This window comes from Pseudonaja textilis, chromosome 12 (assembly GCF_049901715.1).
Source record: "Pseudonaja textilis isolate UNSWEBS1 chromosome 12, rPseTex1.2, whole genome shotgun sequence".
Taxonomy (NCBI): Eukaryota; Metazoa; Chordata; class Lepidosauria; order Squamata; family Elapidae; genus Pseudonaja; species Pseudonaja textilis.
The window spans coordinates 9,025,752-9,042,336 of record NC_142001.1 but is presented as its reverse complement, the minus strand read 5'-3'; the positions used below and the strand labels follow the sequence as shown (position 1 = coordinate 9,042,336).

Sequence of the window (16,585 nt, the reverse complement as noted above, 5' to 3'; positions counted from 1 at the left end):
TTTGATGCTAATTGCCTTATTTTACTGTAACGGAGAGAGTCCTAAATCAATGCTTCTTTTTCTTTTCCCTATCTTTTTTCACTTCTCCTTCCCCTTTCCCTCCCTGCTGTTTTCCTATTTATTTTGTATTTTACAATATTTTAATAATTCAATCAAAATGTTAATGACAAGACTGCTCACACCAACAGTTTTCCCAGTAGGGTCGAAGATCACATTAACGATGGCCAAAGTGGGTAGAAATTTGGTAGCTATCTCCAAGAATTTAGGGAGCTTAAAATCAATGCTGAGGTTGTAGGTTGTATACATTCATTCTAAATACAATTAGTCCTCAACTGTTCAAAGTCACAATGGCACTGAAAAAAGATAGACTCGTTGTTCAGACTTAGCACTGTCTCAGCATCCCCGTGGTCCTGAGATCAAAATCTGGACTCTTGGCAACTGGCTCATACTTATGACAGTTGCTTGGTAACTGATTCATATTTATGACCAGTTGCTCTGTCCCAGTGTTATGCGATCCTCTTTTGTGACCTTCTGACAAGCAAAGCCAATGGGGAAGCCAGATTCACTTAACAACCGGGTTGCTAATTTAACAATTGCAATGATTTGCTTAACAACCGCAGCAAGAAAAGTCATAAAACGGAGCAAAATTCACTGAACAACTGTCTTGCTTAGCAACAGAAACTATGGGCTCAGTTGTAGTTGTAAGTCAAAGACCTCCAGTATCCATTCCAATTCAGCAAAATGATAGTTGTTAATCTTCCTTTAGGCCAGAGATAGGGGACTTGTGGCTTATCAGATGCTATCGTAATGAGAATTAACTCACAGGCAGGATTTTCAATTCTACCTGAACATCTTCACTGTTTCTTCTTCCTGCCCTAGGCTTTTAAAGGATGTGATAGAAAAGAGATACATATTTTATAACTTTTGATCATATATGTGCTACTACAAACACAGAAGGTCTCCCTTGAAGACAGAATCCTTTTGATGAAATCTCACATTTGGTTTGAAATCTTTGTGCAGAAAGAAACCTGACATTTGGGATGTGGGGCGTGGGAAAGAAGTGGCAATCTTGGTAGGATTGAATTGATTTGGGTAACTGTCATAAAGGTTTTTTTTTTTTTAAATGCTCACTTATTCCACCCTACAGCATCCAGATCAATTTACAAGTATGTAAAAAAAATTAGTCTTAGCTTAGAAAGAAACAAACACAAAGTCTGTTTGTTAAAGCTACTTTAGCATTTGGCTAAGATATCTGAACCCAGATCTGGAAAGATTATCTAGGTGTCCATACTCTTAAACCAAGGGTCTTCAAACTTGACAAGTTTAAGACTTGTGGTCTTCAATTCCCAGAATTCCTGAGCTAACATGACTGGAGGCGGAATTCTGGGAGTTGAAGTCCACAAGTCTTAAAGCAGCCAAGTTTGAAGACTCCTGCTTTAAATTCTGAAGTTGTTGTAGCATTTACTGGACAAGCTTTTATTGGCCACTGTGGATGAATGCTGGACTAGATAGTCTTTTGGTTTAATCCAACCAGGTTCTTGATATGCTTCATCTATTCATGAATTAACTACATTGGTGATGTAGACTATAGCCTAAACAAACGCATCCCAATATGGAACTAAGATCCTTTAAGTTTTTCTAAGACAGTGCATTTAATTTTAGGTTTCTTGGAAACTCCAAAATAATACATTCAACAGCCTATTAACTTTAAAAGTTCTGATCCCCCCTAAAAAAATCTTTTAAAAAGTTTAATAAACAGGTCTATCAGGCTCACAGGTCACAGAAAATTCCATTGTGAGAAACTGGAGACAAAGTCTTGATAAATCACAAGCCAATTCTGGTTCTCCCCCCAAAATAGTATTTTTGGGTAGTGTGAGTGTTTTTGCTTTTTAATTTAGCAGCCACTGAATTTAGTAGATTCAAAACAGATTTAAAACAAAATAATAAAACAGATCAATCATACTCTTATGTTACCAATGTAGAGTTAAGATCCTTCCCAGAATCAGTTTTTAGTTGAATAAGCTAACATGGAGCTACATTCTGGAACATATAGCAAATTTAGCATTGCATAATAGATAATCTATATGGCAGTATAGAGCAATTCCTTCTTTTAATTGTAAGACAAGAAGCAGCAACTTGCTTTATCCAAACCAGCTCAATTAATGATAGTATCTACTGTCATCCAAACCATAAAAAGGTTTAATCAGGTCCATTGTATGTGTGTGGTGGGGAAGAAACACCAACGAGATATCTGTGTGTCACCTACTCGAAAGATTCTAGGCAGCTCAGTTTCAAAAATCTAGTGCCAAATAATATATGCCAAATAATAGAATTACAACGCCAAGAGATTGCAACAGAAGGCCAGTACCAAGGATTCCCTCCAAAGATGAGCAAGCTTTAATCATCTTCTGAAAGGTTAAGAGAGAGAACTAATCTAAATTTGGCCACAAACTGATCCAAGTCAACCACTAGGACGTCAGCATCAATCCAAGTATTGGTATCTTGCTTAAAATAAGGCCATGAAAAAAAACAAAAAAACATTGGCTCTTTTCTTGATCAGATTTGGGATCTGGATTTTCTTCTCCACTTCTCCAACTTCTTCAGAATAAAGAAGATGGAAAGAAAAACATTTGCAGGGTCCAATCTGGACCAGAAGTTTAGTCTTCTGAGCTTTCAGACTAGTGCTGGAGCCCACCCTCAAGGAACTTGGGTCTACCGGAATGTGTGCATCTTCTGGTCCTGGGGGGCCAAGCCAGATTGGACCTTGCAACATTATCCCGGGACACATATATTTTGCATTCATTCATGAGAAATATATTTATTGGATCTGGTCAAGTTGGTTCAATCCAGAAATCATAATAAACTTGTTCAACAAGTTTGACCGTTGCTTGATCCAATCGCAGATTTCACACATTGCACTAAACCATAACAGGGTTTGCTTATTTTGGAATTCGTGTTGGGGCAAACTGTATTATCATAGCTTGATCAGCAATCAAGGCAAAAGACCCTGATTTACCCTTGTGTGGATATCATTAATATAGTTATCATTTGCATTGACAAGCTTTGAGTCCAGCTGTAACTCTACTTTCAAAGATTGTTTCTCTGCGGGAATGCAACGTGTGAAACCATCCAAATAAGTAAGGAGGCACTATGATGTCATCGTATCATATGCTTAATAATGATTTATCAGATAACCCTGATTTGGATAGTTTCCCACAACACACTAAGCCAAAATTAAGCCAGTCACATAATAAGGTACGCGATAGTAGCAGAATAGATACTTAAAGTAGGACACCAAATTATCCTTCCTCTATTCTGCACCACAAAGGTAAAAAATTTGGTGGACAGAGATGATGTCCTTTCTTTATCTTCACAATCTCTTTGTAAGGAAGGTAGGATTAACAGAAATTGACCTGCGTGCTCAAGAGGAGCTTTGAACATGAGTCTCCTGCTACAAATCCAGCATCTTCAAAGCTTGGTGTATTTGGTCAACCAGACCAAAATCTTACTAAACAGATCTCAACCAGTTGTGTCTCTCTTAGACTATGTAGTTTAGGTTCTAAGTCATGGTTAATGGAAACCACAGTTTGGTATGATGCGTCAATTAAGTAAAGGCTGAAATCTTTTTGTTTTTGTTTTTAATGGCCATAAGAAGCTCATCTATCTGTTTCTCAAGGATTTCCAGCCATCTTGCTAACTGGGTGCTGCTACATATTACAGACTAACTCTGCCCACAGCCAGGAGTTCAATCCTGTCTGGCCCTAGGTTGACTCAGCCTTCCATCCTTCTGGGATTGCTAAAATGTGGACCCAGATTGTTGGGGACAATACGTTGATTCTGTAAACTGTTTAGAGAGGGGCAGTAAAGCCCTACAGTGTGGCATATAAGTCTAAGTGCTGTTGCTATTGCTATCCCAAGTAGAGGTCTTTCCTTAAGAGCTCAGGGCATTGAAGGAACACTGGAAAATCACTGGCATAAAACATTCACCCAACTTACTGCTCAGCATTGTAGGAGGCCCGATAATACACAACCTATTTTGGGAAATGGGTAATTATTACTAAGTGCTCATGACTTCTTTTAAGGTTGCATTAAGCAAAAAACAAGCGAACAAACCCAAGAGTCATATATAAGGCAATAGCATCTACAGAAGCATCAGGGATATTGAATCAGGGATGCAATATGGAGACAAGAGTATGCCTTGGGTCAAAGGGAAAAAGGGGAAATGCATACATCCAGTCTCTACGGGGGAGAACATAACATCTGCAGAGATGGATATTGGGGGTGTGTCTTCTAAAACAGCATCTCTTCTCAAATTGGACACAGAATTTATTCAAAGGCTGTATCCAGATCCAGAAAAGGCAATCAGGATATTTCTGCTTTGATACTGTTGATACTGTTCAGTACTAATTTGGCAAATGAAGCAGCCTGGAAAAGCTCTGTCAAATCTGTGCATCCATCAACTGAGCCGTTCCAACAACATATAAGGCTTCCTTCAGAAGGCAGGAAATATAAAACACAACGCACAAGAGAGATAAAACATCTCTTTAATTTCTCAAGTAATCCTTATGCAGACAAGAGACAATTATTTATCAACAAAAATCATTATGCTCCAGGCCTTTCCACGAATGCACTCTGGGTTCTCTGCTTCATTTTTTTTTTAATTAAGAGACTGCTTCATTTAATGAGTTAAGTTTCCAGTGTCAAGTTTGGTCACTAAACAAGGGCTGTTTCTTTTTGGAGGAACATCTCTTCATGTCAACTGCCACTTTTACTTTGAACTGGCCTGGCCCAAGGTGGTATTCAGCACGTTCTGACCAGTTCTGGAGAACTGGTAGCAGAAATTTTGAGTAGTTTGGAGAACTGGCAAATACCACCTCTGATTGGAGATTTTGCAGTAACCTTCCCCTGCCATGCCCACCAAGCCATCTCCACCAAGCCACGCCTACAGAACCGGTAGTAAAAAAATTTGAACCCCACTACTGGGCCTGGCCCAAATTCACCCATTAGCTCTTCTAAGGTGCCAGCAGGTTGCACTTCACATCCAAATTGGAGATTACAAGTTGTAGAAAGTTAGCACCAGGGGAGGGATGCAAATATTTTTACTACTGGTTCTGTGGGCGTGGCTATGTGGGCATGGCCATGGGACCGGGGGTGTGTGGCCTTTTTTGCAGCACCCCCCCACGCTCTGTTTTTATGGCCTCCTGGGCCTCAAGGAAGCCTCCAGGCCAAGGAATAAGACAGCAAGGGGGATTTCAGCACAGCTTTGTCAAAACAGCTAATCATCGGGAGGAAAAAAAGAAAGAAAGAAATACCAATTTGGCCAAACCACTAACTGTTTTTTAACTACCGGTTTGCCCAAACGGTAGCATTTTTAACTACCGGTTCACCCGAACCAGGCCAAACCGGTAGAATACCACCACTGGTATTAGCATCTACCCCTCTCCAAGAAGAATGAAATATTTTAGGAAATATTTAAAAAGGCAGAATATTATATTTCTCTGGATGAGAAATCAAGAAACATGCTCTTGGAGATAGAAAGCAGGCCCCACCTTTCTTGATGGCCCTCAGCAGATGTCAGCACTTAAGAGATAAAGAGCTTACTGAGATCTAGGTAGCTCTATTCATAGGCAAAAATTCCCTGCATCAAGGTCCGAACAAAGGTAGGATTAGCCCTCAGCCGCAATAGGTATTGCCCAACAAGCCCCTTCATTGCATCAGCAGACCAAACTTCAACCAAACTTAGCTCAGACAAACTCCTAGGACTCGTACATGGCCCCATAGGAGTCTGACAACAGCCAATAGAATACATGTTCTTGCACAGGAACAGAAAGTTCAAGTCCAAAGCCCAACAGAAAATATTAGAAACCCCTCACTCTCAACTCCATGTGGTCAGCTGCCCAGAAGCATAAACCTATGTGGTTCTGCTTCATCCTTAAACCGTTTTTCCAATCAGCCTCCAGCCTCCATTTGTGTTTCCAGTGCCTTTCTCCCAGCTTGGAACTGAACCAGGTGGATATTTCTTCCAAGAAAAATTTTATTGGTTTAACAAAATACAAAACATGCGAAGAAAAATAAAGTTAAGGCAAAAATAGAGAGGGAAAAGGGGAAGAGAAAAAAGCGCAGGGCAGAAGGAAAACGGGGGAAAAAAAACATTGACTTCTGACTCATTTTAATGCTGTAGAGTAAGGCAATAAATTACGACCTCAGCCTTTTACTTTTATAAAATAATAATATGTACTAGCCATTTCTATAACATCACACATATCTAACTAGCAAAATCCGAAGTCAAAGTTTTCATATATTTTTTTTCCCACCACAAGGACAAAGTCCAAAAGCAGTTTCCAAGTAGAAACAAAATTAGCTGTGGGTTATTTTTTTTTGTAATCCAGGCAGCCAATGTGGCCATTTCTGCTAACTCCATTCACTTTTGCAGCCATTCGTCATCCATTGTGGGAATCAAAGCATCCTTCCGTTTTTTCACATCTGAATCGCAATCTCGGCATACAAGGCTATTTATTATTCCCAGGCCTGAATTTCGCAGAGCAGAGCCAAGGATCATAAATGAGAAAAGCCAAGGATCTATTAAAACATTACGGGGATTCCTATTTCTCCGGTAGGCATTAGGAAAACTCCTAACATTTCTCCAGGAAGCTCTGAAAATAACCTTTTACTGACTTCAAGGGCAGGAAAGAAAAGAAATGGAGAAAAGAACCTTGCGCCATCCCAGCCACCTAGACTGAAAAATCGCTCTGCTTCTGACAACTTGACACGACGGTATAAACTAACGGCAGCTGGATTTGCTCAAATGGGCCTCCCATTTGACATAGTTTCAAGCTGCAAACACCAGGAAGGCTGACAAGCCAGCAGTGGTGGACTGAGAAGCCAACAGTATATAATTCAAGTTTTAGGCCATGAATTTTACAGCTCGTAAGACAGGGTGAAGCTTGAAGCAGTTGAAATTTGAAAAACAGAAGGAAATCTAGAAACGTGAAAAAATTAGGGAGCATTCTGAAGATGTCTGAAATGGCCTCCAAAATGGCAGTTTTATGCACCTTAACCAGACACCAGACTAAGGAAAAATCCTTTAGCAGCAGTGCAACCAGTTTGTACGGGACATTTATTTGAAGAAAATATTGCGATCTTTCTTCAAGTTTACTTGAACGATATGTGTAGGTAACATATTTCCCTGTAAACAAAGCACATTGATTGCCTCCCACCCTTCTGAGTAGGGCTGACAATTTAAAACAATACTCCCAACTGTTCTCAAATCTGTTGATCTATGTCTGTGCATATGGGTGTTTGTATGAGTCACTGTAGCGCAAAATACTATCATGGAATTCTGCTACTTGTTTATAAAAATCTCTACATGGGTTTCTTTGTATCTTTTTTTTAAAATCTCCATAATCCTGTGATGGAGATTGCTACCAGTGTGAGTTCTGGAAATAATAAATCAGAGCAAAGAGAAAATGTTGTTTTTCCAATGTCATCCACAAAAAGTCACAGCTGGGTGAGAGTCTAAATCTAGGATTAGATCCCAAATGCATTTAGTGCATGCAGAAACACGAGCAAATGGCCTTTACAATCCACAAACCCAGAACAAATGTCTAGTTTTTGGGAATGGGTTTTAAGGAGCAAAAGGGTATTTTAAAGCTCTGCAAAATTTAGCAAGTTTATTCTGCTGCTTACCTCCTACTTACTCTCCTCCACAAAAACACAGACAGAGAGAGAGAGAGAGAGAGAGAGAGAGAGAGAGAGACAGACAGACAGACAGACAGACATAGAGATAGAAATGTAGAGGAGGGAGACAGGGAGGGAGACAGGGAGAGAGAGGGGGGGAGAGAAAAAGAGAGAAAAAGAGAGGGGAGTGAGAGAAAGAGAGGAGAGAGAGAGAGAGAGAGGGCTGAGAGGAGAGAGGAGAGGGCAGGGCGGGGGGGAGAGTCTAAAAATGTTGAAGCCACCCATTTTGGCAGTCACAGCAAGAATAAACAACAAATATAGCTGCCAAACCAAAGCAGATTATACATTTTTTGATCTCAGTAAAAAAGTTAGGAAGCTCTGTAGGTTTACTCTTTTGCATTCCAGATTTACTCTCCTAGAACTGCTAATCAAATGTGTATTATTTTTGAAGGTGGATGCTATATTTAATTCTCTTGAATAAATTGAGTAGTGGACTGTCTAAGGTTAAAGTTTTTGGGGTTTGGGGAAGAAACCACAGAGCCAGGTAGTGTATTCCGGCATTGACCACTCTTGTGGCTGAAATCTTTCTTGATTTAATGTCAAATCTTGAAATCTGCTGTATATAAACTCTCACTAGCGCTGATGATGTTACTTGAGTAACGAAAATCTGCATTCTGCAAGAAAACAACCAAATCTTCTCGAAAGCTTCCAGGGATGAAGCTCCCACAACTTCCGAAGGCAACTTCTGCTCCATGGGTTGATTGTTCTCACTGTCAGAAAATTCCTCCTTATTTCCAGGTTGAATCTCTCCTTGATCAGTTTCCATCCATTCTTCCTTGTCTGGCCTTCAGGTGCTTTGGAAAAGAGCTTGACCCCCTCGTCTCTGTGGCAGCCCCTGAAAATTTCAGCTTTCTCCTGTAGGATTTTCAGTGCCATGACTCGTTTCACACCAAAGCCTGTAACGTTAAGATCTGGAAACCCGTCAATCCTAACTCTGCAGGCACCAAAAGCGACGTCCCCGTTTTAGACCTACTCTGATACAAGCCTGATATTTATCTCTCTTGAGGACTGCAGCTCCCGTTTGCTAAAACTGAAACCTCCTTTGAACAGAATCAATGTGAAAATGTGAGTTGGGGGGAGGGGGGGAATTGGATGCCAGCCACTAACTTCAGTTGGCAACGCACCCAGCGAAAAAGCAACGTGATGAAAATCCGAAAAGAATGCCTTATGGTCGTAGTTTGAGCTCCTTCAGAAAGCAGCAGGCCAGCAGTGATTCCAGAGGCCACCCAATTACTGCCTTTCAGTAGGAAAGACCCAGCTTCTTGGCAGGCTATGAAACCAGCCAAACAATGTTTGACTTTTACAGCTCTGAAAATGGCTTTTGTATAGTCCAAAATAAACACAGAGGCAACCTCTCCAGTGGCTGGAGGGCGGCAGCAGCAGCAACTAACATGGTTACCCATTAACTGCTAAAGGTTCAGCAAGGAAACTGAGAAGAGGGGTGGGAAGAGCCATAGCTGGCCTGCTGAGCTCTGCTGAACGTCCCTAAAACTGTTTGATTCACATTTTTCCTCTATTATTTTTAAAGGCATTTAAACAACTCACACTTGCCAACCACAGTTCAAAGATCAACAGCCAGAATCATTCAAAATGAATCATTTTTTATTTTTTTTTGGCAACGGAGCTTCCATTCAACCAATATCCCATTCAGAAATTAAAACTGGCATAACTACAGAAGCCTTGGTTGTCCCATGTCATAGAATAGAATAGAATAGAATAGAATAGAATAGAATAGAATAGAATAGAATAGAATAGAATAGCTTTATTGGCCAAGTGTGATTGGACACACAAGGAATTTGTCTTGGTGTAAATATTCCCAGTATACATAAAAGAAAAGATACATTCGTCAAGAATCATCAGGTACAACACTTAATGATAGTCATAGGGTACAATAAGCAATCAAATCATACTAGGAAACAGTCCATATAAATCGTAAGGATACATCTGACAAAGTTACAGTCATACAGTCACAAGTGGGAAGGGATGGGTGATAAGGAGTGATGAGAAGATTAATAGTGATAGTAGTGCAGACTGTGTAATAGTTGAACAGTGTTGAGGAAATTATTTGTTTAGAAGAGTGATGGTGTTTGGGAAAAAAACTGTCCTTGTGTCTAGTTGTTCTGGTATGCAGTGCTCTCTAGCATCCTTTTGAGGGAAGGAATTGAAACAGTTTATGTCCAGGATGTGAGGGGTCTGTAGATATTTTCTTTTTAACTCATGCAGTATACAGGTCCTCGATTGAAGGCAGGTTGGTAGTGATTGTTTTTTCTGCAGTTAAAAATTAACTTGCTAGTCCAGCAGTCGCCAACCGGTAGGGCACGGCCCACTGGTGGGCCCCGAGAAAATTTTGGTGGGCCACAGAGAAATCTCACCCCCAGAGCACCCCACCCAAAGCAATTAATCCAGGGTGTGCAGAAACACAAGGCTGCACCACCCACATAGCTCTCAGGAATCCTCCCTGCCCACTCACTCCTTACCCAGCAAACTTGTCTATTAAATTGCTGTTTTTCCTTTTTCCGACCATCAGCTGTTCTGCTGTGCCAGGACATTTAGATTAGCAAGGAAGCAGGAAATGGTTGGATTTCTTGCTTTCTAGCTGGTCTTTAGATCTTTGGCTCTGCTTTTAAGCACAGCCGAACCTCCCTTAGGACTGAAGGTTCTATTATTCAGTGCAGACACATGGCAAGCAAATTTTATGTGACAGACTGACCTAGCCAATGGCAGATAGACAGATCTCTGAATGAATCTGTGATTCTGTGAGCAACTCAATCTGCCTGCCTGCTTTGCCTGATTTTGGGTAAAAATTGCTCTTTTTTAAGTAAAAAAAATTCAATATTTACATACATGGTGTGTTGTGAGTTAATTTCTGTGAGTTTGCCTGCAAGCAAATTTTATGCGACAGACTGACCTAGCCGATGGCAGATAGACAGATCTCTGAATGAATCTGTGATTCTGTGAGCAACTCAATCTGCCTGCCTGCTTTGCCTGATTTTGGGTAAAAATTGCTCTTTTTTGAAAAAATAAATAAATCAATATTTATATATTTATAATATTTACATACAAGCCATGCCCAGCCAGTCACATGACCACCAAGCCACACCCACAACTTAGGCCACACCCACAGAACCAGTTAGTGGTTCCTGGGATTTAAAATTATGAGTTTGGTGGTCCCTGAGGTCCAAAAGGTTGGCGACCCCTGTGCTAGTCCTTAGGATGACCAAAAGACCCTCTGTAAGATATTCCAGCTAGCTTCATTCACCTTTCACCCATTTCCTTTCGTTGACGTTCTAGCAGCTGTTTGGTTGAAACACAAATGTTTCTTTCCACTTGTTTGTGCCATTAAAACGCCACTGATTCTGAGTCTTCCTACAGTAACAATTTACAAGTTCATGTTTTTAAGGTGGTTCTCAGAAAGTCTGCTTGGTGAAGCTGGTCCGGAAACCACAGAATTAAAGAATTATGTCTCCCTAAAGACTGCTCGCTATGGTTTTTTTTTTTTTTTCAGTTGAATTTTCCAGCTTGGTTTGGAACAACAGATGTTGCCAATTATAACTTATTATACAAATCTAACCCATCCTTTTAAAGATGACATCCATCCTCACATAGACTTTCATGCTATCCAGTAGTGCCGTGATTAGATTTCCTGTCTTGTATGGTCATTAAAAGGCAGGCTCAAGGCAGATTTTAGCCACTTAGCAATGCACAACCACTTTCACTACAACGTGCACAAATCCAAACTCACTTATACAACCAAAAACATACGAAGCAGGAACTTTCAACATATAATTAGCAAACCAGAGACCTGGAAACCTCTTAAACAGTTGGTAACTCTTGGATTAAGCCTTTCCTCCACCTTCTGTTGAATCATGTCTTATTCTTAGTGACTGTCTGAACAAGTCCTGCAGTTTTTCTTGGCAATGGTTTTTTTGGGGTGGGGGTGGGGAAATGGCTTGTCATTGACTCCCTCCTAGGGCTGAGAGTGAGTGACCGACCCAAGATCACCCAACTGGCTTTGTGCTCAAGGCAGGTCTAGAACTCAACGTCTTTCTAAAAGTTGCTAATCTGGACCCTTAACCATTTCAACTACACTTGATCTCACCCACTGGTCTTTTTACCCTCCCTTTAAAATTGTTCCCAGAAATAAATACCTTTTAATGGTCACTAGATGAATGGTTGGGTTGAAAACCACTAGTACGAGGCCTAAAATAAAGCTAAAAGCAACATTTAAAAGAACCGAGAAAAGAATCTTAACATCAGGAAAACTGGACATTCAGGCCTCATCTGCACATTTCCAGTCCTCAAAAAATATTCAGTTTGATCCCCAACCATCCAGACCTGCAGTCAACGATGAATCACGCTGTACACAAACCATGATGCTTGAGTTCATATAACACACCGAGGCCCTAGGAAACAGATGGGTGTGAATCCAGCCTGTAAGTGACTCTTATGATGTTCTTTTCTAGGCAATACCTAGGACTGGCCGAGCCAGTCTCTGCAGAAAAGAAGGGAAAAATCAGACTTCTACAGGCTAATAATAGGAAGATCTGCACTAACTGGAACCTCGGCACGCGTTCATTTTGGGTTTAGGACAATTCATTGCAGTCAACTTGCTATGAGACAAATCGCTACGGCTAACTTGCCACAGGACAATTCACTGTGGGACAAGAGTTTGATTAATATCAAAGAAATGGGGGAATAAAAACATTAAAGATAGGGTGCAAAAGGAGAGACAGAATAGCAATAGCACATAGACCTATATACCGCTTCACCGTGCTTATACAGCCTTCTCTAAGCAGTTTAGAGTCACCATATTGCCCCAAAACCAATCTGGGTCCTCATTTTACCACCTCAGAAGGATGGAAGGCTGAGTCAACCTTGAGCTGGTCAGGATTGAACTGCTGGTAGCCGGTAGAATTAGCCTGCAACACTGTATTCTAACCACTATACCACTACAGCTCTTATGCAGCAATAGCAATACCACTTAGATTTATATACCGCTTTACAGTGCTTTACAGACGTCTCTAAGCGGTTTACAGAGTCAGCCTCTTGCTCCCAACAATCTGGGTCCTCATTTGACCCACCTCAGAAGGATGGAAGGCTGAGCCAACCTTGAGCCTGGTGAGATTTGAACTGCCAAATTGCAGGCAGCCGGCAAGCGGGCAGAAGTTGCCTGCAGTACTGCACTCAACCACTGCGCCACCGTGGCTCTCAGAATGAAATGTGAATGGCAAACATTAAATAAAATGTTTTTTATTTTATTTTAAATCATTACATAGAATTGTTAAATTGTCCTGGAGAGTTGGCTGCAGCGAGTTGGGGCCAGTTGTCCTGTTCCATTCCATTTGCAGGCTCTTCTAGATAGCCCTTGAGTCACAACCATTCAAAGTTAAAAACAGCACTAAAGAAAAAGGGGACTTATGACTGGTTCTCAGAGTTACAACCACTGCCGCGTCCCTATGGCCACACGATCAAAACTGGGGCCCTTGACAGCCAGCCTCTATTTATGATGGTTGCAGCCAGGACCATGTGATCATCACATTTCCAACTTTTCCCATTGGCTTCCGACAAGCGAAGTCAAAGAGAGGGAAACTGGATTCATTTAATGACCCTATGGGTCACTTCCCAAAGAGGGAAACAAATATGCTCGTGTACACTGGCCCCAGAATGGTGATCAATTGAAGAGGAGAGAAAGAAAAATATATAATACAAGTAAGCATTATAGCTTTTCTGGCTGAGGAACACTGGGAATTGAAGTCCACAAGTCTTCAAGTTGCCAAGGTTGGAGACCAGTGGTGGGATTCAAATTTTTTACTACCGGTTCTGAGGGCGTGGCTTGGTGAGTGGCTTGGTGGGCGTGGCAGGGGAAGGATACTGCAAAATCCCAATTCTCTCCCCACCCCACTAACCTGCTTTCCAGCTCCATTCTCCTGGGCAGGGCAACCAAAGAAGACCCAGCCGATCAGCTGGGACTTGATGGGAGGCAGAAAAGAGATGGTGTTGGTGGGGCCAGTCAGAGGCGGTCTTTGCCGGTTCTCCGAACTACTCAAAATTTCTGCTACCAGTTCTCCAGAACCGGCTGAATACCACCTCTTGTTGGAGAGCCCTGGCCTATACCATTGTCTCCTCCTGGCTTAAAAACAGTTTTTTGTTATTATAGGCTTTGCCCCAAACAGGTTACATTTTAAAGCAGTAGCACTGATGTCTCTCCACTAACCCTCCACTCGTAAGAGCACCCATGATACATTCACACATGCACACATCCATCGGCATACTACTCCGTGTGTTGAACCTAATAAGAGTGTAATTCTGCACAAAGAGAAACTCAGCACGAAGGCCTTTATGTTGGTTTCCTGGAGCAAAGGTTAGCCTCTGGGAATTCAGACCGTGGTGAGATTCTAATAATTTAACAACCAGTTCTCTGCCTGCCTAATGATTTCTTTCAACAAACAGTTCTCCAAACTGCTCAGAAAGTTAACAACCGGTTCTCCTGAAGTGGTGCGAACTGGCTGAATCCCATCAGTGAGTTCAGTCCTCCGCAAGGCCTTCAGCTAAGCTGCAGCTCAATAAGAGTTTTCCATGTGAACTTTTAAGAGTCAACCCCCTACTTGGAAAAGGTCACCAACGCAAGAGGAGGCCAAGTGACTCAAAACGATTGACTCCAGAAAGTATTAAGCAGCTCCCAAGATTCATTTTAAGGCTTGTTTCTCAAGTGAGAACATGGTGGTGCTGATTTGCCATTTTCAGTTGGCCTTTAAAACGTCCGTCCAATAACAACACACAATTGCTTTCTTTAAAGCGTAAGAACCGGGGATTTTGCAAAGGTTTTCCTCACTTTATTTTCTTAGCGGCGATAGCCCTGCCCAGATGGTCTAGACAAGAAGCACAAACAGGAGTGCTAACTTTAATCTTTATTAAGTGTAACATTAACAGATTCTTGCAAGACTGAATTTACTTCTCCCTCCCTTCCTTTTACTCTCCAGGAAACCAGTGAGGGTCTTTTCTGAAATGTTTTGCACGCCTTCTCCCCCTTCTGTGGGCCGGGGGCGTCTTTTGCTTGCTGCTTGTCTAGTCTGCAGCTCTCTCCCCTGTCTCCCAAGGTCATTCACACATAACCTTACTCTTACTGACCCCGAGAGATAGATCAGGTGAGTCAGACAATTGACAAATACCAACTCAGTAAGTCTGATGACCAAGCAGAGCTTCTGCATCAAGATCTCCCCTAAGTAAAAGGTAAAGGTTCCCCTCGCACATACATGCTAGTTGTTCCTGGCTCTAGAGGGTGGTGCTCATCTCCGTTACAAAGCCAAAGAGAGCCAGCGCTGTCCGAAGATGTCTCCGTGGTCATGTGGCCAGCTTGACTAAATGCCAAAGGTGCACAGAACGCTGTGACCTTCCAACCAAAGTGGTCCCTATTTTTCTACTGTCATTTTTTACGTGCTTTCGAACTGCTAGGTTGGCAGAAGCTGGAACAAGTAACGGGAGCTCACTCCATTATGAGGCGCTAGGGATTCAAACTGCCGAGCTGCCGACCTTTCTGATTGATGAGCTCAGCGTCTTAGCCACGGAGCCATCGCGTCCCACTCCCCTAAGTACATCACCCTCAATGCAATATTTTGGTCAGCCCTGTGCATTTCGGGAAATAGTCCTCGGTCTTTCCCTAGCTTTGCAAGTCCCTCATCAATGCTGAGTCACAGAGATCTCACTTAATGCACTCACTGAATTATAGCTGAGGCGTTTTGGATGAAAACACAGAATGGAAAGGTAAGAAATCTGTAAAACGCTCCAGTCTGCGGGACAGGATGCTTGGGGAAAACCCCGAAGTGAAAATAAAATTTGGAACAAACAGCAAAGCAACTCAGGGTGGGAGGTGGGGGCACCAAACCTTTGAATCAAAACAAAAACCGGAGTTTTGTGTTTCAAACAGCAGGACCTTTGCTTGGAATGGTGAAAGCAGGGTGCTAAGTGGATTAAATGGATGCTTATTGTTTAAGATAATCTCTGGTTAGTAATCTTTTTTTTTTTTAAGGTGAATGTGCAAACAAGGAAAATGACAAGCTGGCAACTTGATTCCTCCCAGGCAAACTTGTGGTATATATATACAGCCTTCTCTAAGCAGTTTAGAGTCACCATATTGCCCCCAAACCAATCTGGGTCCTCATTTTACCACCTCAGAAGGATGGGAGGCTGAGTCAAGTTTGAGCTGGTCAGGACTGAACTGCGGGTAGCCGGTAGAATTAGCCTGAAACACTCTATTCTAACCACTACTGCTCTTATGTAGCAATAGCAATACCAACCCGAGCCCAGAAGGCACTAAGAAAAAAAAAAAAAAACAGAATTCTTGCACAGAAAAAGAATCTGAACATCTTCAGAGGCAGATGCTCTCCAGACAAGCAGAAAGCTAGTTTAGATCAAAGCTTTCTCTAAATTAAAAAAAGGGTTGCACACAGTTGTGAAGCCTCAAGCAAGGACCTAGGAGACGGAAAATGGTTGCGGTCCAGCCCTGAGCAGGAAAGGACATCAATCCAAGGAAGATATACTGGACTGTTTATATCCAGAGGGGGAAACTAAGGCACAAAGCCATTCTTATTTATCCAGGAGTAAACTGCCCTGACCAGGTGGGCCTTACTACAGAGGAGACCAGCCATCCAGCCTGCTCATGGAAACGAAGAGGCCACAGCCACATCCTAAGCACCACCTACTATCTTCAATTAGCAAGACAAGCCTGTATTCATTTTACCCTCATAGTCTCCCGGTTCCATTCCAATGCATGGGAATTGACCATGCACGTTTTTTCTCCATGGCCCCAAACCCAGAAACCCTCTGCCACAAGGTGGGGAGTGGGGGGGAG

The 16,585-nt window shown here is 41.9% G+C and overlaps 1 protein-coding gene across 1 annotated transcript in view; it reads right to left on the bottom strand.

Annotated features, from left to right (window-relative positions):
• SH3BGRL (SH3 domain binding glutamate rich protein like) overlaps nt 1-16,585 on the bottom strand; it is a 30,023-nt gene that overhangs the window by 12,941 nt on the left and 497 nt on the right. The gene's annotated exons all lie outside the window — the stretch shown is intronic.